At 55.3% G+C, this 26,766-nt stretch overlaps 1 long non-coding RNA gene across 1 annotated transcript in view; it reads left to right on the forward strand.

The window, feature by feature from the left end:
* Nucleotides 1-954: 954 nt before the first annotated feature.
* The window catches only part of LOC140428783 (uncharacterized), a 43,173-nt gene continuing 17,361 nt past the window's right edge, over nt 955-26,766 (forward strand). The window contains exon 1 of the long non-coding RNA XR_011948882.1: nt 955-1,577. This is a non-coding gene — a long non-coding RNA (uncharacterized lncRNA). The remainder of the gene's footprint in view (nt 1,578-26,766) is intronic.

A 26,766-nucleotide genomic window follows, 5' to 3' on the forward strand; every position in this document is an offset into this window, starting at 1 on the left:
TTTGCGCCGTTTTTGGCGCCGGTCAGCGGACATCGCGCTGATACCGGAGAATTTCGCCCCAGACTTTTGATTCTTCCCTGTTTGTTACACCTCTTAGTTGTGCTAACAGTCAATCTTTTTCGCACCTTCTCCAGTGCCGCTATATCCTTTTTTGCATCGTGTTCAGAACTGAGCATGTTCTCTGAAATATGAATTGAACAAGATTCAATACAATAATATAAATTCAAACTACAAGTAAAATATGGCCATTACCCTAAATCTATCATAAGAACAGAAAGTGCTGGAGAATTCAGCAGGTCTGGCAGCATCTGTGGAGAGAGAAACAAGAGTTGACATTTTGAGCCCGTACGACTCTGCTTCAGAGATGCTGCCAGACCTGCAGAGTTTTTTCCAGCATGTTCTGTTTGTATTCGAGGTTCAATACGAGCTTGACCTCCTCCCTGCTTTTGTATTCTATCTCTCCTAAAGATATGGGCGGGAGTTCTCCAGAATTTGTCCAGGAGTTCTGTTGCTGTTGGGAATTAGGGATTGGGTCGCACTCCAGCCAAGGTAAGAGAGGGGTCAGACCTGGGGACATTGCTATGGCAACTGCAAAATGGCAGGTTGCTGCAGGAGGAGTTGAGGCCTGCTGTTGGGGCAGCTCAGAGGGAGAGGATTTTTAAAAACTCTGCAGCTCAATGGGTTATACCTGCCTGAAACAGGAGAGGCTCCAGTCCTCAACTTTGACTCACCTTGAGCAGTACAGATGACACAGAAAGGAATGCAAAATTCTAATGCTCCAGGGCATCCTTGTTCCGATGGTGAATGAGGTCGTGGCTGCCCATCTCCTCCACTAACTTAAATGTTAATGAAGGTCACAGGGGAAATAGCTTTACATCATCGACACAGAGGCAAGATACACACCCATGCCCTCCCACTATATCCCTGTTGTACAAGAACCATTCAACAGGCAACACAAAGGTCTTGCAGCAGGATTTTGAACCTTTGGTAGGGTACAACGATGAAGCTAATTAAGGACCACGTAAGGATTTTCCTTTCAGCCATATTGTCCTCCATGGCGGATGGTGGATAGTTGAGATGATTGGAGAGGCGGCATCCAGGTGGTAGGCCAGAGTGGGGCAGGCCAGGCCCCACCGCCCTTCCAGCCCCTGGCCAGGAGCAGCCGCCGGCCACCCTAGGAGGTGTTTTTCACTGCCGCATTCCTTTCCCCTCCTCCCTGCCCAAGGTACTGCCCTGGCAGCAAAAGCCATAAATTTAAACTTCAAAAAACATTGGATAGGAGGCACCTCCGTATTGAACTGCCATCTCTCTCACGTGCCGCTGTGGCATCCTGCTTTCAACCTGGAAGATCTCACATTGCTCCACCCCATCCACACAGCTACAAGAGCCTGCCTGCTGTCCTATTTGACTTGGACCGACGACAGACGAGGAGTCAGAAGAAAAACTGTGGCTTTAATCAGCTTAAAGACACCTGCTGGCAGCCAATCCCAGAATGAGGGTAGGGTTGGAGGTTGGCCACTTTTATACATGAGCCCAAGGGGAGGAGCCACAGGCGGAGCCAGCAGGGACAAGCCCAGGTATGTAACAATACAACAGTACAATACAATACAGTGGTTTACCACATTCACCCCCTGTTTAAAAAAAGAGTCCGGCAGGGCTGAAGTGGACGGGTTGAGTTATCGATCGAGTCTGTCGGGGGCTTTGACTTTCCGCTGTGACCGCCTCAGTCCTGGCTGTGGTGTGGGTATTGGTGTCGGATGAGGTGCTGAGGCCTGCGTGTTCAGGAACGTGTCATCTGTGTCTCGTAGTAGATGAGTAGCAATGGGGGGGAGACGGTGTAGGGCCGGGGGTAGTGGGGATGGTCATTGGGGAACCTGCGGTGCCAAATACCGAAGGAAGACTGTGTCCTCCCGCCCGTCATGGTGTGCCACGTAGGCTTTTTGGGGGTTAGCATGGAGGAGAACGACCTTTTCGACCAGTGGATCCGACTTATGGCTCCTCGCATGCTTCCGGAGGAGGGCGGGCGCTGGGACCGTCAGCCAGGACGGGAGCGAGACCCCTGAGGTGGACTTCCTGGGGAAAACAAACATCCTGTCATGAGGGATCACATTGGTGGCGGTACACAGGAGCGACCGGATGGAGTGGGGCGCATCAGGAAGGACCTCCTGCCAGTGGGAGACAGGGAGACGTCTAGACCGTAGGGCAAGCAGGATGGCATTCCAGACCGTCGTGTTCTCCCTCTCCACCTGCCCATTTCCCCGGGGGTTGTAGCTGGTCGTCCTGCTTGAGGCGATGCCCTTGCTAAGCAGGAACTGACGCAGCTCATCACTCATGACAGAGGAACCCCGATGACTATGGGTATAGGTGGGGAAACCGAACAAGGTGAAGAGGCCGTGCAGGGCCTTGATGACTGTGGCAGAGGTCATGTCAGGGCACGGGATGGCGAAAGGGAAACGGGAGTACTGATCAATGATGTTGAGGAAGTACACGTTACGGTCAGTGGAGGGGAGGGGCTCTTTGAAATCGAGGCTGAGGTGCTCGAAGGGGCGGGAGGCATTTACCAGGTGTGCACTGTCTGGCCGATAGAAATACGGTTTGCACTCCGCGCAGACCTGGCAGTCCCTGGTCATGGTCCTGACCTCCTCGATGGAGTAAGGCAGGTTGCGGGCCTTGATGAAGTGGAAGAACCGGGTGACCCCTGGGTGACAGAGGTCATTGTGGAGGGCCCGAAGTCGGTCTACTTGTGCGCTGGCACATGTACCGCGGGACAGGGTATCTGGGGGCTCATTGAGCTTCCCAGGTCGATACAAGATATCGTAATTATAGGTGGAGAGCTCGATCCTCCACCTTAGGATCTTGTCATTCTTGATCTTGCCCCGCTGTGTGTTATTAAACATGAAGGCAACTGACCGCTGGTCAGTGAGGCGAGTGAATCGCCTGCCGGCCAGGTAATGCCTCCAATGTCGCACAGCTTCCACAATGGCTTGTGCCTCCTTCTCGACGGAGGAGTGTCGAATCTCGGAGCCCTGGAGGGTGCGGGAGAAGAAAGCCACGGGCCTGCCCGCCTGGTTGAGGGCAGCGGCCAGGGCAAAGTCGGATGCATCGCTCTCCACCTGGAACGGGATGGACTTGTCTACTGCGTGCATCGCGGCTTTAGCAATATCTGCCTTGATGCGGTTGAAGGCCAGGCGGGCCTCAGCCGTCAGAGGAAAAAGGGTGGATTTAATAAGTGGGCGGGCCTTGTCCGCATAATTGGGGACCCACTGGGCATAGTAGGAGAAGAACCCCAGGCATCTCTTCAGGGCCTTGAGGCAGTGGGGGAGGGGAAGTTCCCGAAGGGGGCGCATGCGGTCGGGGTCGGGCCCTAGGACTCCGTTTTCCACAACATAGCCAAGGAAGGCTAGGCGGGTTGTGCGGAAAATGCATTTCTCCTTATTGTATGTGAGGTTAAGGAGCTTGGCGGTGTGGAGGAAATGTTAGAGGTTGGCGTCATGGTCCTGCTGATCATGGCCACAGATGGGGACATTATCCAGATACGGGAACGTGGCCTTCAGCCCGTACTGGTCAACCATCCGGTCCATTTCTCGCTGGAAGACCCAGACCCCATTGGTGACGCCGAAGGGGACCCTGAGGAAGTGGTAGAGGCGGCCATCTGCCTCGAAGGCAGTGTATTGGCGTTCCTTCGGGCGGATAGGGAGCTGGTGGTACGCGGACTTCAAGTCGATGGTGGAGAAGAGCCGGTACTACGCAAACTGATTTACCATGTCAGACATGCGGGGAAGAGGGTACACATCGAGCTGCATGTACTGGTTGATGGTCTGACTGTAGTCGATGACCATCCGGTGCTTCTCCCCAGTTTTGACGACTACCACTTGGGCTCTCCAGGGGCTGGTACTGGCCTCTATGATCCCTTCCCGCAGGAGTCGCTGGACCTCCAACCTGATAAAGGCCCTGTCCCGAGCACTGTATCGTCTGCTCCTAGTGGCGATGGGCTTGCAGACCGGGGTTAGGTTGGCGAAGAGTGGAGGTGGGGCGACTTTAAGGGTCGAGAGGCTACATACGGTGAGGGGGGGCAGGGGTCCATTGAACTCCAGGATAAGACTTTTGAAGTGGCACTGGAAGTCAAGACCTAGTAGCACGGCAGCGCAGAGTCGTGGGAGGACATAGAGTTTGAACCCTTTGAACTCAAAGCCCCGTACTGTAAGGGTTGCAACACAGTACGCACGGACTTCCACGGAATGAGATTCGGAAGCCAGGGAGATTTTCTGGGTCATGGGAAAGACTGGGAGGGAGCAGCGCCGTACCGTATCTGGGTGAATAAAACTCTCTGTGCTCCCGGAGTCAAACAGGCAGGTCATCTCATGACCGTTGATCCGGACTGGCATCATGGATTTGGCGAGATGATGAGGTCAAGACTGGTCGAGGGTGATGGAGGAGATCTTCGGAAGGTGGGCGGGCCAATCAGATGAGCAGGGGTTCCGGGAGGCGGCGGGATGAATCAAAGATGGCGGTCCCCACGGGTCGCACGTGGCGGGTGGCGTCGAAAATGGCGGCCAAGATGGCGGCCCCCACGGGGCTCCGCATCTTTGGGGGCTGAGCCCCAACCTTAAGGGGCTAGGCCCGCGACGGACAAATTTCCATCCCGCCAGCTGGCGCGGAAATGACATCTCCGGGCGGCACATGCGCGGGAGCATTAGCGGCTGCTGATGGCATCCCCATGCATGCGCAGTGGAGGGAGTCTCTTCCGCCTCCGCCATGGTGGAGACCGTGGTGAAGGCGGAAGGGAAAGAGTGCCCCCACGGCACAGGCCCGCCCATGGATCGGTGGGCCCCGATCGTGGGCCAGGCCACCGTGGGGGCACCCCCCCGGCGCCAGATCGCCCCGTGCCCCCCTCAGGACCCCGGAGCCCGCCCGCGCCACCTTGTCCCGCCGGTAAGGTAGGTGGTTTAATCTACGCCGGCGGGAGAGGCATTTTAGCGGCGGGACTTCGGCCCATCCGGGCCGGAGAATCGCGGGGGGGGGGGCCCGCCAACCGGCACGGCGCGATTCCCGCCCCCGCCGAATATCCGGTGGTGGAGAATTTGGCAACCAGCAGGGGCGGGATTCACGCCAGTCCCAGCGATTCTCCGACCCGGGGGGGTTGGAGAATCTCGCCCCAGATGTCGGGACTCACCTGACCAAGGCCTGGGGCTGCCTCCGGCATTCAGGATGGCGGCCACCCACAGCCCTGGACCCTGGAGCACCACAACAGAGGGTCGGGGGAGCGTCTGCAGGTGGACTTTCCCAATTCGGTATCCTCGAGGGGTCCGTCTGCCAAACTCAGTGGTCCCGGAGAACCATCTTCATTTTCAGGAGGCCCACCTTCTTCGTTCAGTAGTGGGCCAGTGATGTTGGGCATCTTTTCAATATGGTGCCTCACTCAGCACGATGACGGATTACTCGCCAACCAGGCCTGCCCCGCCTCTGAATATAGAGCAAAACACCCGGGAGGATAATTAATGAGGTTGGTGCCGGAAGATTTGGAGTTTTTCCTGCTGGACCCTGCAGCTGGAAACACTCCATGGGCGAGATTCTCCGACCCCCCACCGGGTCGGAGAATCGCCGTGGGCCGTCGTGAATTCCGCCCTCGCCGCCCGCCAAATTCTCCGAAGGGAGAAAAGTCGGCGGGGCGTCAATCGTGCCGCACGCCTCGGAGAATGGCACGGGTGGGCGCGAGGCAATGGATTTCGGGGCTGCCGATATTCTCCCGTCCGGATGGGCCGAAGCCCCGCCGACGTGACCCATAAATCAAAACACCTTTAAATCGGCGTCAACCTGTGCTCAAGGTTGACGCCGACCAGCATGGAGGTGGGTGACGGCCTGGGGGGTTGGCCGCTGGAGAGGTGATGGCGTGGCCGCAGTCTGTATGTGTGGGGGAGAGGTGTGTGTGGGGTTGTGTGTGTGTGTGCGGCGGGTGGGGGGGGGTTAGAGTGGGGTGGGCTCCGGGGGAGTGCCGGGAGGGGGGGTGACTGCCGGGGAGGGGGACGGGGGGTGGGGTGGGGTCCGTGCCGGGGAGGGGGACGGGGAGGTGCGTGCCGGAGAGGGGGATGGGGGGGGGGTCCGTGCCGGGGAGGGGGACGGGGGTCCGTGCCGGGGAGGGGGACGGGGAGGTGCGTGACGGGGAGGTGCGTTCCGGGGAGAGGGATGGGGAGGTGCATGCTGGGGAGGGGAACGGGGAGGTGCGTGCCGGGGATGGGGACGGGGATGTGCGTGCCGGGGAGAGGGATGGGGAGGTGCGTGCCGTGGAGGGGGAGGAGGAGGTGTGTGCCGGGGAGGGGGACGGGGAGGTGCGTGCCGGGGAGGGGGGTGGGGATGTGCGTGCCGGGGAGAGGGATGGGGAGGTGCGTGCCGTGGAGGGGGATGGGGAGGTGCGTGCCGGGGAGGGGGATGGGGAGGTGCGTGCCGGGGAGGGGGGTGGGGATGTGCGTGCCGGGGAGAGGGATGGGGAGGTGCGTGCCAGGGAGGGGGATGGGGAGGTGCGTGCCGGGGAGAGGGATGGGGAGGTGCGTGCCAGGGAGGGGGATGGGGAGGTGCGTGCCAGGGAGGGGGACGGGGAGGTGCGTGCCGGGGAGGGGGGTGGGGATGTGCGTGCCGGGGAGAGGGATGGGGAGGTGCGTGCCAGGGAGGGGGATGGGGAGGTGCGTGCCAGGGAGGGGGACGGGGAGGTGCGTGCCGGGGGGGGGAGGGGGGGGTCCGTGCCGGGTAGGGGGACGGGGGACGGGGCGGTGCGTACTGGGGGGGGGGTCCGTGCCGGGGAGGGGGACGGGGGTCCGTGCCGGGGAGGGGGACGGGGATGTGCGTGCCGGGGAGAGGGATGGGGAGGTGCGTGCCAGGGAGGGGGATGGGGAGGTGCGTGCCAGGGAGGGGGACGGGGAGGTGCGTGCCGGGGGGGGGAGGGGGGGGTCCGTGCCGGGTAGGGGGACGGGGGACGGGGCGGTGCGTACTGGGGGGGGGGTCCGTGCCGGGGAGGGGGACGGGGGTCCGTGCCGGGGAGGGGGACGGGGATGTGCGTGCCGGGGAGAGGGATGGGGAGGTGCGTGCCGTGGAGGGGGATGGGGAGGTGCGTGCCGGGGAGGGGGACGGGGAGGTGCGTGCCAGGGAGGGGGACGGGGAGGTGCGTGCCGGGGGGGGAGGGGGGGGATCCGTGCCGGGGAGGGGGACGGGGAGGTGCGTGCCGGGGGGAGGGGGGGTCCGTGCCGGGGAGGGGGACGGGGGACGGGGGTCCGTGCCGGGGAGGGGGGATGCGAGGGCAAGTGAGTTGGTCCACCTGGCCAGGTGCCAGCCTCCAACAGTCGGACCCATGCGGTCCATGCCACCTGGTTGGGGGGAGAAGGGGGTATGGGCAATGATGACGTGTCGTCGTTCCACCCCCGCCCCCACCCACAGGCCATCATGTTTTCCGATCAGCCAGCGATGTTGGCCGCCGTGGCGGCAGCCGCTAATGTCCATGTTGCCCTGGATGAGGAGGAGGAGGAGCGTGCCAGAGAGGCGGCGCAGGCTGCCGCAGAGGGGCAGGCGGCAGCCCCCCAGGCTGGAGGGACACCTGACCGACAGGACGAAGAGGGGGAGGAGGACATCGCGGCCCCACGGCAATGGAGGCACCCGAGGGCGTCCCGTGTGTACCGGCCCCGGCTGTCGTACCAGAATGCAGGAGGAGACTCCGGATGAGCCGGGAAACCGTGGCACACATCTGCCACCTGCTGGCACACCTGTCACCGCGTGGCACTGGCAGGGGACACCCTCTCCCCGTGTCCGTCAAGGTTACGGTGGCCCTGAACCTTTATGCAACGGGGTCATTCCAGGCACCGAGTGGGGACCTGTCCGGCATATCGCAGACATCGGTGCATCGGTGCATCCGGGCAGTGACAGATGCCCTATATGCCATGGCGCACCGCTACATCCGCTTCCCTGTGGACCGGGCCAGCCAAGATGCCCAGGCCGTGGGCTTCTCTGCCGTGGCCGGGTTCCCCATGGTCCAGGGCGCGATTGATGGGATGCACGTCGCTGTGCGGCCACCTGCAGATAGCGGGGCCGTGTTCACCAATAGGAAGGGGACCTATTCGATGAACATACAGGTGGTCTGCGACCACCGCATGATGATCCTGCACGTCTGCGCCCGTTACCCGGGCAGTGTACACGACTCATATGTGTTGTCGCGGTCATACATCCCCGGCATGTACGAGGGACGCCGTCCCCGGCTGAGGGGCTGGTTGCTGGGCGACAGGGGCTACCCATTGCGATCGTGGCGGATGACGCCAATATGGAGGCCACGCAATGAGGCGGAGAACCGCTACAATGATGCCCATGTAGCGACAAGGGGAGTGATCGAGAGGTGATTTGGCGTGCTGAAAATGCGTTTCAGGTGCCTGCACCTCTCTGGGGGCGCCCTCCAGTATCGGTCAGATAGGGTCGGCCGCATCATTGTGGTGTGCTGCGTCCTGCACAACATAGCCCAGCAGAGGGGTGATGTGCCGCAGGCAGAGGAGGGCGGAGTGGAGGAGCAGCAGGAAGAGGCGCAGTCCTCCCCAGATGGGGGGGATGGGGGCAATGGTCAGGGAAGACGGGCTAGACATGGGCGGGTGGCTGTCCACCGTTACCGGCTGGGCCAGCGGGCACGGGACAGGCTGATAGACGCCCGCTTCACTGACTAGATGGGCGTGGGAATCGGGTAGTATGGCCACAGACTGCACACCATGGCAACACCCGACCACCCACAACCCCCACCCATCCACCCACCCAGCACCCCTCACCCCCCCTCCCCAACCCCACCCACCCCACCCGCATGCACACACCCCCCCTCCCCCATTGCCGATCCACCTGCGGCACAACGGCCGGGCTCATACAGTTGCCGGTGGACAGGTGTCTATTGCAGGCCATGGAGGATGATGACAAACGGCCCTGCGATGAGCTCCTGGCTCCACATCGTTGGACTATGTCTGACCCATGGCCACAGTACCACCATCCACCCGGACCATCCCTGCATGCAGCTGTGACACTGCAGCGCACGGTCCCGTCCTCTGCCCGGGGGGATGTTAATGGCGGCCCAGGGGGAAGGGGGCAGACTCAGCTGGGGCTGAGGTAAGACCACCCCTCACACACACACTGGCGCTCAACGTACATGACACCCCCCCACACTTTGGACAGAGCACAAAGGCAGTTTTTGTAGGTATAACATTGACTTTAAAAACGAAAGGAGTTCATGCACGTGCCCTAGCCCCTAAAACTCATCTGTGCCCTGCACCCGTGCCAACTTACTCAGTGTCGAATTGTTTGGCCTTACGGGCCCTTTGACTACGCCTACGTGGTTCCCCAGACGGTACAGCAGAACTGGAGGTGGACTCCTGCAATTCCTGCCCTCTGACACGGGATCCCTTTGGCGGCCGTTTCCTGGGGCGTCCTGGCCTAGAAGGGCCAGGCTGCGGCCCGGGCGACTGGGATGGCGAGCTGCCAGCCTGTCCTGCCCGTTGCCCACCCGATGCACCTGGGGCGGAAGGGGGGGAGCCCGAGGTGTTGAGGTGTTCTGGGACCTCCCCTACAATGGGACCTGGAACGGGCCCCAGCACCTCCTCCTCCCTCGGGGTGCCCGATGGCCCCCAGGCCTCTACATGGGTGGGGGATGCGAACGGACTGGCCATCCGACGCCCCCCCAACATCTGGCGCTGCCAGTCCTGGAGGCCCGTGCTGGCATCGACAGGGGTCTGCAGGTTTGCAGCCATAGAGCTCAGGGGGTTGGCAATCCCTGACTGTGACTGTGCGACGCCGGCTCGCACATGGCCACTGGCGCCGATGCCCTCAGCGATGGCCTGCTGAGACTGGGCCATGGCCTGCTGAGACTGGGCTATGGACTGCTGAGACTGGGCTATGGCCTTCAGAGACTGGGCCATGGCCTGCTGAGACTGGGCCATGGCGTTGAGCCCCTCTGCCATCTGCCGCTGGCGCTGGCTCATGGCCTCCTGTGAGAGGGCAGCCATGTCCTGGGCCACAGACGCCGCCTGCACGGAAAGCCCAAGGCCTCGCAAACCGCTCCCCATGTCTGACCCCGTCGCACCCATTGCCTCCACCGCGGACGCCACCTGTGCGGTGTCGGCCTGGGTGGCACGCATGACCGGCACCACTTCCAGCTCCTGGACGCGGGTGGACTCCTCCACCTGCGACTGCAGCCGCCGCAAGCTGGCCGTCACCCTCTTCGCTCGTCCCAGGTTCGGTGGTTGCATTGGACCTATGGGTGGGTGTGGTAACTCCAGGAACCCGGGATCCATCTGGGTGGCAGATGTTCGCATGCGCCGAGCTGCCCTCCGACCACCTGGCCCCTCTGCTGCTCCTACCTCCACCTGCTGTACCGGGACGGCTGTGTTGTGCGCACCAGTGAGTGTACCAGACGCCTCATCACTAAAGTGCCCAACCGAGGTGAGCGTCTCTGCGATGGTGGAGGTGTTGTTGATAGCAGTGGCGTTGTGTGGTGCGCATCGTCTGACTCTGAGTCATTGGCACTTTGGGGTGGGGGTTCGTCTCCACCCATCCACTCTGAGTCACTGTCCTGTATTTCAGTTTCCTGGGTAGGGGTGTCCTGGGTAGGGGTGTCCTGGGTAGGAGTGTCCTGGGTAGTGGTTTCGTGGCTCGGCTGTGATGGGGGCCTGTGGCTGCCCCTCTCGTCACTGGGTGGCACACGCCTATGTCGCCGCCCCCGCATGGGACGGGGGCGCCGTCTCCCTGTTGCTCCAGGTCTCTCCGTCTCCCGTGGTCTCCGAGGGGCATCCTGCGGGCGTCGCATGCCAGAGGGTCCGGGTCTCTCCGTCTCCAGTGGTCTCCGAGGGGCATTGTGCGGGCGTCGCATGCCAGAGGGTCCGGGTCGCTCCGTCTCCAGTGGTCTCCGAGGGGCATCGTGCGGGCGTCGCATGCCAGATGGTCCGGGTCGCTCCGTTTCCAGTGGTCTCCGAGGGGCATCGTGCGGGCGTCGCATGCCAGAGGGTCCGGGTCTCTCCGTCTTCCGTGGTGTCCGAGGAGCATCCTGCGGGCGGTCTGCATCTGCGGGGATGGGTGCCTCGACGTTTGCTCCTGCGATACACAATGAAGCATGCATGGTTAGACATGCAGGCAGTGATCAGGTGATATGGGGGAGGGGGTATATGGGGAAGGGGAGATATGGGGGAGAGGGGATATTGGGGAGAGGGGATATCGGGGAGGGGGGATATGGGGGAGGGGGGATATGGGGGAGGGGGGATATGGGGATGGGCTGTCGGTGGCTCACTTGCTGGTGGGCCCCCGACCTCTGCATCAGCAACCTCCCGGTCCTCAGGTCCGCCAGCCAGTTCCAGGGCCCTTTCCTCGTGTTCGGTCAGTGGCCTCTCATCAGCTGGGCCTCCTCCAGTCCTCACATGCTCCCTGGTTTTGTGTGCGCACTTCTCCTGTGTGGGGTGGTGGCAGGGGTAAAAGGCAACAGTGTTAGACAGGTATATGAATGCACGCCATCGGTTGCGCGTGTATTGCAGAGGTTAAGGTTAGGGCTGGATTCACTTGGGGATATGGGGGAGGGGGGATATGGGGGATATGGGGGAGGGGGGATTAGGGGGAGGGGGGATATGGGGGAGGGGGATATGGGGAGGGGGGTGTGGGAGAGGGGGGATATGGGGGAGGGGTGATATGGGGAGGGGGGATATGGGGGATATGGGGAGGGGGAAATGGGGGAGGGGGGATATGGGGGAGGAGGGATATGGCAGGGGGGATATGGGGGAGGGGATATGGGGAGGGGGATATGGGGCAGGGGGGATATGGGGATGGGGGATATGGATATCGGGCGGGGGGGGGGCCTCACCCTGGCTGCCCTGACGAGGTAGTTCACCTTCTTGTGGCTCTGGGTGCCTGTCCGTGGTGTCAGGGCCACAGCGCTGACGGCCTCTGCCACCTCCCTCCACAGACGCCGGCTGTGGCGTGGGGCAACTCTGCGGCCGTGCCCGGGATACAGGGCGTCCCTCCTCTGCTCCACTGCGTCCAGGAGCGCCTCCACATCCCGTGACTCGAACCTCGGGGCTGAGCGGCGGGCGGCCATCCGGTCGGGTCTTCTGGTCGGGTGGGGGGAGCAGCGCGTCTTATGAGCCGTCACGCCGTACGGCGTGCATGACGCTGCACGGCGTGAACCACGTGAGCCAGCGCGGATAACGTCACGTCGCTGCTAGCCCATTCCGGGCGGAGACTTTGCGACGTTTGGGGCGGCGCGATGCCGTTTTGGGCGCCGGTCGGCGGACATCGCGCCGATACCGGAGAATTTTGCCCCACATTCCTGCCCCCCACCGTAGGATTGAGTCTCAAAATGGGAGAATTGAGGCCTGCCGCCAAATCAGAAGCGGGATTCTCCTTTCCGGGCACTAAGTCCCCACACCGGCGGGAAAACCGGAGCGAACCGCTCCGGCGTCAACAGCCCCTGAAGGTGTGGAATTCTCTGTACCTCCGGGGGCTAGGTGGACGCCGGAGGGTTTGGCGCCGCTCCAGCTGGCGCCAAAGGGATTGCGCGAGTTAGCGCATGCGCCGAAGGGCTGGCATGATCTTGCGCATGTGCGGAACCGCCAGCCTATTCTGCTGCATGCGCAGGGGGGTGTCTTCTCCGCGCCGGCCATGGCGGAGCCCTACAGGGGCCGGCGCGGAAGGAAGGAGTGCCCTCACGGCACAGGCCCGCCCGCAGATTGGTGGGCCCTGAACACGGGCCAAGCCACCGTGCCCTCCCCCCCGGGGTCGGATCCCCCGCGCCCTCCCGAGGACCGCCCCAGCTGACTTACTTGTCAGGTCCTGCCGTCTTGGACCCTGTCTAACCCACGCCGGTGGGACTGGCCAGAGACGACGGCCGCTCGGCCCATCGAGGTCCGGAGAATTGCCGGGGGGGGCGCTGCCAACGGCCCCCGATCGGCGTGGCGTGAACCTTGCCCCCACCCGAAAACCGGCGCCGGAGAATACGGCAGCCGGCATCGGGGCGGCGGGGCGGGATTCGCGTCGCTCCCCAGGGATTCTCCGGCCCAGTGGGGGGTCGGAGAATGCCACTGCAGGAGTCACGTGGTTGGAATGTCACATGGTCAAGTTTCCAGCCATGTCTTTGAGGAGCAGAGGTGACAACAGTAATCCGACTTGGTGACCTTTGCTGTGCGGTGAGAGTACACTCAGAGATTCTCTGCATTATCGCTGGGTCTGAAAGAAGTTTGTAACCACAGCAGCCAGTAAACAAATGGTAATCAGAAAAGTAATATCTCCACATTAAACAGGTCGCTCGTGGTTAATAGCCCATAAAGACTAGAGGAACATTTCCAACTAGGTGACCAGGACTGCAGAAAGGTGATGCTTCCGATACCTACAATGTGAGCAGCTGAATAAATGGTTCGTGTTGACAGAAAATTGAAGTAAAGAAAACACAAATTATACACACTGAATTAGTTGCTCTGTACCGTTGAAGATTTCAGGGGAAATGCTGGACCCAATGAACATAATTTGATTCATTTCTGGCAGCATGGGGTGAGGAAAAGCACTCACATTCAACTCAATCAATTTGAGGATGATTCATTCCTGATTGCCGCACCTGTGCGATGGACAGGGGTGAGAGAGTGGACAGGTTCCCAACACTAGCCCTGATCTGGGGCTTGCAAATGGCTTGAGAATGGTACACAGATCCAGCTTTTAATTCCGAAATTCTTCCTGGAAGCAAATCCCTGCCGGTTCGTTCACAATCCTATTGAATGAGCCATAAAACCAACAGAGATATTGGTCCAGACAGTCAATGTGGTCACGTCTGTTCAAGTGTACTCACCGCCCCCCCCCCCAAACACAATGACACTGTACCCACACACCCCAAACACAATAAAACAGTACCCCAGCCCCAAACACAATAACATTGTACCCCCCCGCAAACACAATAACACTGTACCCACACATCCCAAACATAATAAAACAGTACCCCCCCCAACCCAATAACACTGTACCCACCCCCCCCAAACACAATGACACTGTACCCACACACCCCAAGCACAATAAAACAGTAACCACCCCCCCCAAACACAATAAAATAGTACCCCCCAACCCAATAACACTGTACCCACACACCCCAAACACAATAAAACTGTACCCACACACCCCCAAACACAATAAAACAGTACCCCCCCAAACACAATGACACTGTACCCACACACCCCAAACACAATAAAACAGTACCCCCCAAACACAATAACACTGTAACCGCCCCCCCAAACACAATAACACTGTACCCACCCACCCCCAAACACAATGACACTGTACCCCCCAACACAATAACACTGTACTCACACACCCTAAACACAATAACACTGTACCCCCCAAACACAATAACACTGTACCCACCCCCCCAAACACAATGACACTGTACCCACACACCCCAAACACAATAAAACAGTACCCCCCCAAACACAGTAACACTGCACTCACACCCCCCAAACACAATAATACTGTACTCACACCCCCCAAACACAATAACACTGTACTCACACACCCCAAACACAATAAAACAGTACCCACCCCCCAAATACAGTAACACTGTACTCACACACCCCAAACACAATAACACTGTACTCACACCCCCCAAACACAATAACACTGTACTCACCCCCCCAAACACAATAACACTGTACCCCCCCAAACACAATAACACTGTACCCCCCAAACACAATAACACTGTACTCACAACCCCCCAAACACAATAACACTGTACCCCCCCCAAACACAATGACACTGTGCTCACACACCCCCAAACACAATAACACTGTACTCACCCCCCCAAACACAATATCACTGTACCCCCCCAAACACAATGACACTGTACCCCCCCCAAACACAATAACACTGTACTCACCCCCCCAAACACAATGACACTGTACCACGCCCAAACACAATAACACTGTACTCACACCCCCCCAAACACAATGACACTGTACCCCCCAAACACAATAACACTGTACTCACATCCCCCCAAACACAATGACACTGTACCCCCCCAACACAATAACACTGTACTCACCCCCCAAACACAATGACACTGTACCCCCCCAAACACAATAACACTGTACTCACCCCCCCAAACATAATGACACTGTACCCCCCAAACACAATAACACTGTACTCACCCCCCCCAAACACAATGATACTGTACCCCCCAAACACAATAACACTGTACTCACCCCCCCAAACACAATGATACTGTACCCCCCAAACACAATAACACTGTACTCACACCCCCCAAACACAATGACACTGTACCCCCCCAAACACAATGACACTGTACCCCCCCAAACACAATAACACTGTACCCACACACCCCAAACACAATAAAACAGTACCCACCCCCCCAAACACAATAACACCGTACCCCCCAAACACAATGACACTGTACCCACACACTCCAAACACAATAAAACAGTACCCACACACCCCAAACACAATAAAACAGTACCCACACACCCCAAACACAATAACACTGTACCCACACACCCTAAACACAATAACACTGTACTCACCCCCCCAACACAATAACACAGTACCCACACACCCCAAACACAATAAAACAGTAGCACACCCCCAAACACAATAACATTGTACCCACACACCCTAAACACAATAACACTGTACTCACCCCCCCAACACAATAAAACAGTACCCACACCCCCCAAACACAATAACACTGTACCCACACACCCTAAACACAATAACACTGTACTCACACCCCCAAACACAATAAGACTGTAACCAAACTACCAAAACATAATAAAACTGTACCCACACCCCGAAACACAATAAGACTGTACCCAAACTACCCAAACACATTAAAACTGTACCCACACCCCCAAACACAATAAAACTGTACCCAACCCAGACCAAACACAATAACACTATAATCCACACACACCCCAAAGACAATACACTGTACCCACTTCCCCCAAACACAATAAACCAGTACCCACATCCCAAACACAATGACACTGTACCCACACACCCCAAACACAATAAAACAGTACCCACACACCCCAAACACAATAAAACAGTACCCACCCACCCCCAAACACAATAACACTGTACCCACACACCCTAAACACAATAACACTGTACTCACACCCCCAAACACAATAAGACTGTAACCAAACCACCAAAACATAATAAAACTGTACCCACACCCCGAAACACAATAAGACTGTACCCAAACTACCCAAACACAATAAAACTGTACCCACATCCCCAAACACAATAAAACTGTACCTAACCCAGCCCAAACACAATAACACTATAATCCACCCCCCCCAAAGACAATACACTGTACCCACTTCCCCCAAACACAATAAACCAGTACCCACATCCCAAACACAATGACACTGTACCCACACACCCCAAACACAATAAAACAGTACCCACACCACCCACACACAATGACACTGTACCCACACACCCCAAACACAATAAAACAGTACCCACACCCCCCACACACAATAACACTGTACCCACACATCCCAAACACAATAAAACAGTACCCACACACCCCAAACATAATGACACGTACCCACACATCCCAAACACAATAAAACTGTAACCACACCCCCAATCACAATAAAACTGTACCCACATCCCACCCACTCCCCAAACACAATTAAACTGTACCCACACTCCCCAAACACAACGAAACAGTAACCACATCACCAAAACACAATAACACTGTACCCACACCTCCCAAACACAATAACACTGTGCCCACACACCCCAAACAGAATAACACTGTACTCACACACCCCAAATACAATAAAACAGGACCACATCCCCAAACACAATAACACAGTACCCACATTCCCCCAAACACAATAAAACTGTACCCCCCCCAACACAATACACTGTACCACACACACCCCAAACACAATAAAACTGTACCCACATCCCCAACACAATAAAACTGTACCCACACTCTACAAACACAATAAAACTGTACCCACACACGCAAAACACAATAAAACTGTACACACACCCCCAAACACAATAAAACTGTACCCACACCCCCAAACACAATAAAACTGTACCCACACCCCCAAACACAATAAAGCTGTACCCACACCCCGCAAACACAATAAAACTGTACTCACTCCCCCAAAACAATAAAACTGTACCCACACCCCACCCACTCCCCAAACACAATAAAACTGTACCCACACCCCCAAACACAATAAAACTGTATCCACACCCCACACATTCCCCAAACACAATTAATCTCTACCCACACACCCCAAACACAATAAAACTGTACCCACATCCCCAACACAATAAAACTGTACTCACAATCTGCAAACACAATAAAACTGTACCAACACACCCCAAACACAATAACACTGTACCCACACTCCCCAACACAATAAAACTGTACCCACATCCCCAACACAATAAAACTGTACCCACTCTCTGCAAACACAATAAAACTGTATCCACACACCCCAAACACAATAAAACAGTAACCACATCCCCAAAACACAATAACACTGTACCAACACACCCCAAACACAATAAAACTGTACCCACATCCCCAACACAATAAAACTGTACCCACAATCTGCAAACACAATAAAACTGTACACACACACTCAAACACAATAAAACAGTACCCACACCCCCAAAACACAATAACACTGTACCCACACACCCTAAACACAATAACACTGTACCCACACACCCCAAACACAATAAAACAGTGCGCACACCCCCAAACACAATAACACTGTACCCACACACCCTAAACACAATAACACTGTACCAACACTCCCCAACACAATAAAACTGTACCCACATCCCCAACACAATAAAACTGTACCCACACTCTGCAAACACAATAAAACTGTATCCACACACCCCAAACACAATAAAACAGTAACCACATCCCCAAAACACAATAACACTGTACCAACACACCCCAAACACAATAAAACTGTACCCACATCCCCAACACAATAAAACTGTACCCACGATCTGCAAACACAATAAAACTGTACACACACCCCCAAACACAATAAAACAGTACCCACACCCCCAAAACACAATAACACTGTACCCACACACCCTAAACACAATAACACTGTACCCACACACCCCAAACACAATAAAACAGTGCGCACCCCCCCAAACACAATAACACTGTACCCACACAACCTAAACACAATAACACTGTACTCACACCCCCAAACACAATAAGACAATAACCAAACCCCCAAAACATAATAAAACTGTACCCACACCCCAAAACAAAATATGACTGTACCCAAACTACCCAAACACAATAAAACTGTACCCACACCCCCAAACACAATAAAACTGTACCCAACCCAGCCCAAACACAATAACACTATAATGCACCCCCCCCAAAGACAATACACTGTACCCACTTCCCCCAAACACAATAAACCAGTACCAACATCCCAAACACAATGACACTGTACCCACACACCCCAAACACAATAAAACAGTACCCACACCCCCCAAACACAATGACACTGTACCCACACACCCCAAACACAATAAAACAGTACCCACACCCCCCACACACAAAAACACTGTACCCAAACATCCCAAACACAATAAAACAGTACCCACACACCCCAAACATAATGACACGTACCCACACATCCCAAACACAATAAAACTGTACCCACACCCCCCAAACACAATAAAACTGTACCCCCCAACACAATACACTGTACCACACCCCCGCCAATCACAATAAAACTGTACCCACACCCCACCCACTCCCCAAACACAATAAAACTGTACCCACACTCCCCAAACACAACGAAACAGTAACCACATCACCAAAACACAATAACACTGTACCCACACTCTGCAAACACAATACAACTGCACCCACACACCCAAAACACAATAAATCTGTACACACACCCAAAACACAATAAAACTATACCCACATCCCCAAACACAATAAAACTGTACCCACACCCCCAAACACAATAAAACTGTACTCACTCCCCCAAAACAATAAAACTGTACCCACACCCCACCCACTCCCCAAACACAATAAAACTGTACCCACACCCCCAAACACAATAAAACTGTACCCACACCCCACACATTCCCCAAACACAATTAATCTCTACCCACACACCCCAAACACAATAAAACAGTAACCACATCCCCAAAACACAATGACACTGTACCCACACACCCCAAACACAATAAAACAGTACCCACACCCCTCAAACACAATGACACTGTACCCACACACCCCAAACACAATAAAACAGTACCCACACCCCCCACACACAATAACACTGTACCCACACATCCCAAACACAATAAAACAGTACACAGACATCTCAAACAAAATGACACGTACCCACACCCCCCAAACACAATAAAACTGTAACCACACCCCCAATCACAATAAAACTGTACCCACACCCCACCCACTCCCCAAACACAATTAAACTGTACCCACACTCCCCAAACACAACAAAACAGTAACCACATCACCAAAACACAACAACACTGTACCCACACCTCCCAAACACAATAACACTGTGCCCACATACCCCAAACAGAATAACACTGTACTCACACACCCCAAATACAATAAAACAGGACCACATCCCCAAACACAATAAAACTGTACCCACACCCCCAAACACAATAAAACTGTACCCACACCCCACACATTCCCCAAACACAATTAATCTCTACCCACACACCCCAAACACAATAAAACAGTAACCACATCCCCAAAACACAATGACACTGTACCCACACACCCCAAACACAATAAAACAGTACCCACACCCCTCAAACACAATGACACTGTACCCACACACCCCAAACACAATAAAACAGTACCCACACCCCCCACACACAATAACACTGTACCCACACATCCCAAACACAATAAAACAGTACACAGACATCTCAAACAAAATGACACGTACCCACACCCCCCAAACACAATAAAACTGTAACCACACCCCCAATCACAATAAAACTGTACCCACACCCCACCCACTTCCCAAACACAATTAAACTGTACCCACACTCCCCAAACACAACAAAACAGTAACCACATCACCAAAACACAACAACACTGTACCCACACCTCCCAAACACAATAACACTGTGCCCACATACCCCAAACAGAATAACACTGTACTCACACACCCCAAATACAATAAAACAGGACCACATCCCATAAACACAATAACACAGTACCCACATTCCCCGAAACACAATAAAACTGTACCCCCCGAAACACAACAAAACAGTAACCACATCACCAAAACACAATAACACTGTACCCACACTCTGCAAACACAATAAAACTGTACCCACACACCCAAAACACAATAAAACTGTACCCACACCCCACCCACTTCCCAAACACAATTAAACTGTACCCACACTCCCCAAACACAACAAAACAGTAACCACATCACCAAAACACAACAACACTGTACCCACACCTCCCAAACACAATAGCACTGTGCCCACACACCCCAAACAGAATAACACTGTACTCACACACCCCAAATACAATAAAACAGGACCACATCCCCAAACGCAATAACACAGTACCCACATTCCCCGAAACACAATAAAACTGTACCCCCCGAAACACAACAAAACAGTAACCACATCACCAAAACACAATAACACTGTACCCACACTCTGCAAACACAATAAAACTGTACCCACACACCCAAAACACAATAAATCTGTACACACCCCCCCAAACACAATAAAACTGTACCCACATCCCCAAACACAATAAAACTGTACCCACACACCCAAAACACAATAAATCTGTACACACAGCCCCAAACACAATAAAACTGTACCCACATCCCCAAACACAATAAAACTGTACCCACATCCCCAAACACAATAACACAGTACCCACATTCCCCCAAACACAATAAAACTGTACCCACATCCCCAAACACAATAACACAGTACCCACATTCCCCCAAACACAATAAAACTGTACCCCCCAACACAATACACTGTACCACCCCCCCCAATCACAATAAAACTGTACCCACACCCCACCCACTCCCCAAACACAATAAAACTGTACCCGCACTCCCCAAACACAACAAAACAGTAACCACATCACCAAAACACAATAAAACTGTACCCACATCCCCAAACACAATAAAACTGTACCCACACACCCAAAACACAATAAATCTGTACACACGCCCCCAAACACAATAAAACTGTACCCACATCCCCAAACACAATAAAACTGTACCCACACACCCAAAACACAATAAATCTGTACACACACCCCCAAACACAATAAAACTGTGCCCACATCCCCAAACACAATAAAACTGTACCCACACACCCAAAACACAATAAATCTGTACACACACCCCCAAACACAATAAAACTGTACCCACATCCCCAAACACAATAAAACTGTACCCACACACCCAAAACACAATAAATCTGTACACACACCCCCAAACACAATAAAACTGTACCCACATCCCCAAACACAATAAAACTGTACCCACACACCCAAAACACAATAAATCTGTACACACACCCCCAAACACAATAAAACTGTACCCACATCCCCAAACACAATAAAACTGTACCCACACACCCAAAACACAGTAAATCTGTACACACACCCCAAACACAATAAAACTGTACCCACATCCCCAAACACAATAAAACTGTACCCACACACCCAAAACACAATAAATCTGTACACACACCCCCAAACACAATAAAACTGTACCCACATCCCCAAACACAATAAAACTGTACCCACACACCCAAAACACAATAAATCTGTACAAACACCCCCAAACACAATAAATCTGTACACACACCCCCAAACGCAATAAAACTGTACACACACCCCCAAACACAATAAAACTGTACCCACATCCACAAAAACAATAAAACTGTACCCACACACCCAAAACACAATAAATCTGTACACACACCCCCAAACACAATAAAACTGTACCCACATCCCCAAACACAATAAAACTGTACCCACATCCCCAAACACAATAAAACTGTACTCACTCCCCCAAAACAATAAAACTGTACCCACTCCCCAAACACAATAAAACTGTACCCACACCCCCAAACACAATAAAACTGTACTCACTCCCCCAAAACAATAAAACTGTACCCACACCCCACCCACTCCCCAAACACAGTAACACTGTACCCACACCCCCAAACACAATAAAACTGTATCCACACCCCACACATTCCCCAAACACAATTAATCTCTACCCACACACCCCAAACACAATAAAACAGTAACCACATCCCCAAAACAGAATAACACTGTACCCACACACCCCAAACTCAATAAAATTGTACACACACTCCGCAAACACAATAAAACTGTACCCACACATTCCAAACACAATAACACTGTACCCATATTCCCCAAACACAATAAAACAGTACCCACACCCCCGAAACACAATAAAACTGTACCCAAATTCCCCAAACATAATAAACCTGTATCCACACCCCCCAAACACAATAAAACAGTACCCACACTCTAAACACAATTACATTGTAGCCACACCCTCCAAACACAATTAAACAGTACCCACACCCCCCAAACACAATAACACTGTACCCACACTCCACCCACTCCCCAGACACAATAAAACAGTACCCACACACCCCAAACACAATGACACTGTACCTGCACACCCCAAACACAATAACACTGTACTCACACACCCCAAACACAATAATACTGTACCCACATTCCCCAAACACAATAACCAGGGGCGCGGTATACCAGAATGGGAACAGAGACCCGTAGCGAGCGTATTTAGCCAGGTGTTTTCCGCCATTCGGAGCACCGAGAAACGCCACGGGCGGGATTCTCCATTTCAGAGGCTAAGTGGTGATGCCAGTACAGAATCGGTGGACTTCTACAACAGTAAATTTGGCACCGCCCCCGGAGCAATTCAACAACCGTTAAATAGCTAGCCATATGGAACATGAGCGATCCCAATGAAAAATGGTGTTGGATTCGCACCTCACCCTGTACCACATGCCAGCACACATACTGGCCGCCTTGTTCGGGCGCTCTGGCCATGAAGGCCACCAGCTACCCCCTGTGCTGCATGTGTCCGATTGCCTAACACTGTGCGCTTTCTGCCTGACTTCCCCCTCAAGGAAAGGCGGCCCACAACCGCTGGTAGAGAGACCTGAGGGGGACCGTCGGCCTGCGGACGCTCACCGGAGCGGAGTAGAGGACCCGGAGAGAGCGGTGGAGGGCAGTCACTGAGGCCCAGGTCAGCATCGGATGAACATGTGAGAACCCGCTGAGTTGCGGTTCCCCAAGGCACGGGTGTCACAACGCCCCCCACCAACACTGCATAGGTGATGTCCACGGTGGAGGCCTTGGGGGAGAAGATATCATGGTGGCACAGTGGTTAGCACTGGTCAATCACAGCGCCAGGGACCTGGGTTGGATTCCAACCTTGGGTGGCTGTGTGGAGTTTGCATATCCTCCCCGTGTGTGCGTGGGTTTCCTCCGGGTGCTCCGGTTTCCTCCCACAGTCCAAAGATGTGCAAGTTAGGTGGACTGGCCATGCTAATCTGCCTTTAGGTTGGGTTAGGGGCTAGGATGGGGTATTGGGTCTAGGTAGGGTGCACTTTCAGAGGGTCGGTGCAGACTTGATGGGCTGATGGCTTCCTTCTGCTCCGTTGGGATTCTAGGATGTTAAATTGCCTCCAAATGGGGTTACAGACATAGGGAGGGGATTGGGCCTGGACCTGGGTAGGGTTCTCTTTTAGAGGGTCGATGTAGTCCCGATGGCCCGAATGGCTTCTTCTGCACTGTAGGGATTCTATGATCTCAGCCATGGGTCAGGATGTCCAAGGCCTGGGGCACACTGTGTGGGCGGTGACCGAGGCACAGGACAGGGCTGCCCTGTCATAGGCAGCCCTTTAATAGGACTCCTGGACATTGCAGCGGCGCTCCAGAACATTGTCCAGTCTAAGCCGGTCCTGGCTGAGGGTGTCGGTGGTGTTACCCGGGTGTTGGCTGACCTGAGCCAGGCACAGAGGGAGGTGGCACAGTCACTGGGTGATGTAGCACAGTCCCAGAGGAAGGTGGTCCACTCCCTGTGCTCCATGGCCGTGACAATTAAGACCCTGTCGAGATGGGAGCAGGCCTCCAGGACTGGCAACTCCAGGTGGAGGGGGAGCCTCGGGGGTTAGCTCCGCAAGCACCCCCGTCTCAAGGAGTAGCCGGGGGCCATCGGGCACCCCGATGGAGGAGGAGGTGATGGGGTCCGTGCCAGTGACACCTGCAGTGGTGGTGCCAGAACACCATAGCGCCTCGGATGCCCCCTTCCTGTCCAGAGCGCATCTGGTGGACAGCGGTCAGAACAGGGTGGCACCACGCCACCTGGGAGACCCGAGCAGCAGTCGGGCCCATCCAGGCCTGTTTGTCCCAGAAGACACTCGCTAACCCATGTTACAGGGCGGGGCTCACGCCAGGCCTACTCCACTCCTGCTGTATCGTCTGGGGATCCATTTCAGTGGAAAGGTCAGAAAGTTAGACACCAGTTAAGTTGGCAAGGGCACAGCTCACATAATAATGTTTGGGACTAGGGCACAAATCTATATATATATATGTTCACTGTTTCACAATAAACATCTGCTCACAACATTTCAACCTGTCTCGGTGCTCTGCCAGAAGGGTGTGAGGTATGGGCTGAGCTGAGCTGGCTGCAGAGGGGACGCTGGTGGATGTGTGGAGATGGGCAGACGTTTGGGGTGGGCCTGGGCCAGGGACTCCAGTTCAGCCACCACTCACTGCTCTGGTGCCTTACCCAATCCTCCTCCACCCCTTACCCCTCTGCCTAACCCCCCATCCCTCCACCATCCCCACCCCGGCCACCCCAAGGGTTTGACGGGACGGGAATGGCCAGCTCGCATGCAGGGATCGCCCAGGCGGACAGTGGAAAGTGATACTGTGAGCAGGAGTCAGACATTGTGGAGCACCAGAGCTCATCACAGAGCAGGTCATCCTTTATCCCATGGACCAGACCCACTGTTACTGCCAACCCAGGGCCCGCATCCCGAACCGAGGCAGGTAGGATATACAGAGGTGGGGGAGGTGGTGCAGGTAGGGTATTCATGGAAGGGAGTGGTCGGCCAGGGTAGGGGTGGAGGTGGGATTGGATCTCCATGCTGCTGGTTAGGCCCCCGAGTCGGTGAACCTGGAGACGATTAGAGCGTCCCATGCAAGCCGGCCCAGGCACACACGTTGTGTGGCCACCTGTGCCTGCTTGGGCCCAGTGTCCTGCCCATCCTCACCGTCCCCCGTGTCGGGCAAGGCCTGGCATTCATCCTCCTCCTCCAACACATCACCCCTCTGCTGCGCCATGTTGTGGAGGATTCTGCAGGCTGCCACAATGTTGGAGACCCACTGAGCTCCATACTGGAGGGCACCTCCCCACCAGAGCGGTCCATGGAGAGGTCCAAGCACCTGAACCGCATCTTCAGGATGCCGAAGCACCGCTTGATCACTCGCCTGGTTCACAGCACGGCCATTGTTGTAGCGGGTCTCTGCGTTGGTTTGTGGCCTCCCATTGGCGTCATCGATCACGACCGCAACAGATAACCCCTGACACTCAAGAGACAACCCCTCCCCCGAGGGTGCACCTTGAAGAGATCAGGAACCGTATATACAGGTCTGCGATTTCGCTAAGAAGGAGAGACAGAGCTTTCTGGTGGCGCCGGCCTTCACACTGTTGGAGGAGGTGCTGACGGCGGGGGAAATGGAGAAGGGGGTGGTGTTGGCGATTTATGGGGCGATTGTGGGAGAAGAGAAGGCACTGCTGGAGGGGATTAAGGCAAAGTGGGAGGAAGAGATGCGAGAGGGCATGGAGGAGGGGTTGTGGTGTGAGGTGCTCTGGAGGGTAAATGCCTCAACTTTGTGCGTGAGGTTGGGGCTGATACAGCTGAAGGTGGTGTATAGGGCGCACCCCACAAAGGTGAGGATGAGCTGGCTCTTTGAGGGGGTAGAGGATGTTTGTGAACGTTGCGGGGAAGCCCCGCAAACCACGTTCATATTTTTGGTCCTGTCCAAAGCTGGGGGGATATTGGAGGAAGGTGTTCAGGGTAATTTTGAAGGTGGTACATGTGAAGCTTGAGCCGGGTCCTCTGGAGGCCATACTCAGGGTATCGGATCGGCCAGGGTTGGAAGCGGGTGATGCGGCAGATGTCGTAGCCTTCGCCTTGCTGATCGCCCGAAGGCGGATCCTGTTGGGGTGGAGGTCGGTCTCTCCACCCTGTGCGCTGGCGTGGCGGGGGGATCTGTTGGAGTTTTTAACACTCGGGATGGTGAAGATGAGTTGAGGGGAAGGATGGAGGGGTTCTCAAATCATGGGCTTTGTTCATTATGCACTTTCAAGAATTGGATGACATTGCACATTAGGGGGGTGTTGGGGTGGGGGGGGGGCGTTGGGGTGAGGGGGCGGGGTTGGGGTGGGGGGGCGTTGGGCTGAGGGGGTGGGGTTGGGGTGGGGGGATAGGGTGGGCGGGACGGGGTTGGGGTGGGGGGGGATAGGGTGGGGGTGGCGTTGGGGTGAGGGGGTTAGGGGGGGCGTTGGGGTGAGGGGGTGGGGTTGGGGTGGGGGGGGTGTTGGACTGTGTCTGTTGTTGGTGACTGTGTGTGAGGGTGGATGG

The sequence above is a fragment of the Scyliorhinus torazame genome, chromosome 8 (assembly GCF_047496885.1).
Source record: "Scyliorhinus torazame isolate Kashiwa2021f chromosome 8, sScyTor2.1, whole genome shotgun sequence".
Lineage (NCBI taxonomy): Eukaryota > Metazoa > Chordata > Chondrichthyes > Carcharhiniformes > Scyliorhinidae > Scyliorhinus > Scyliorhinus torazame.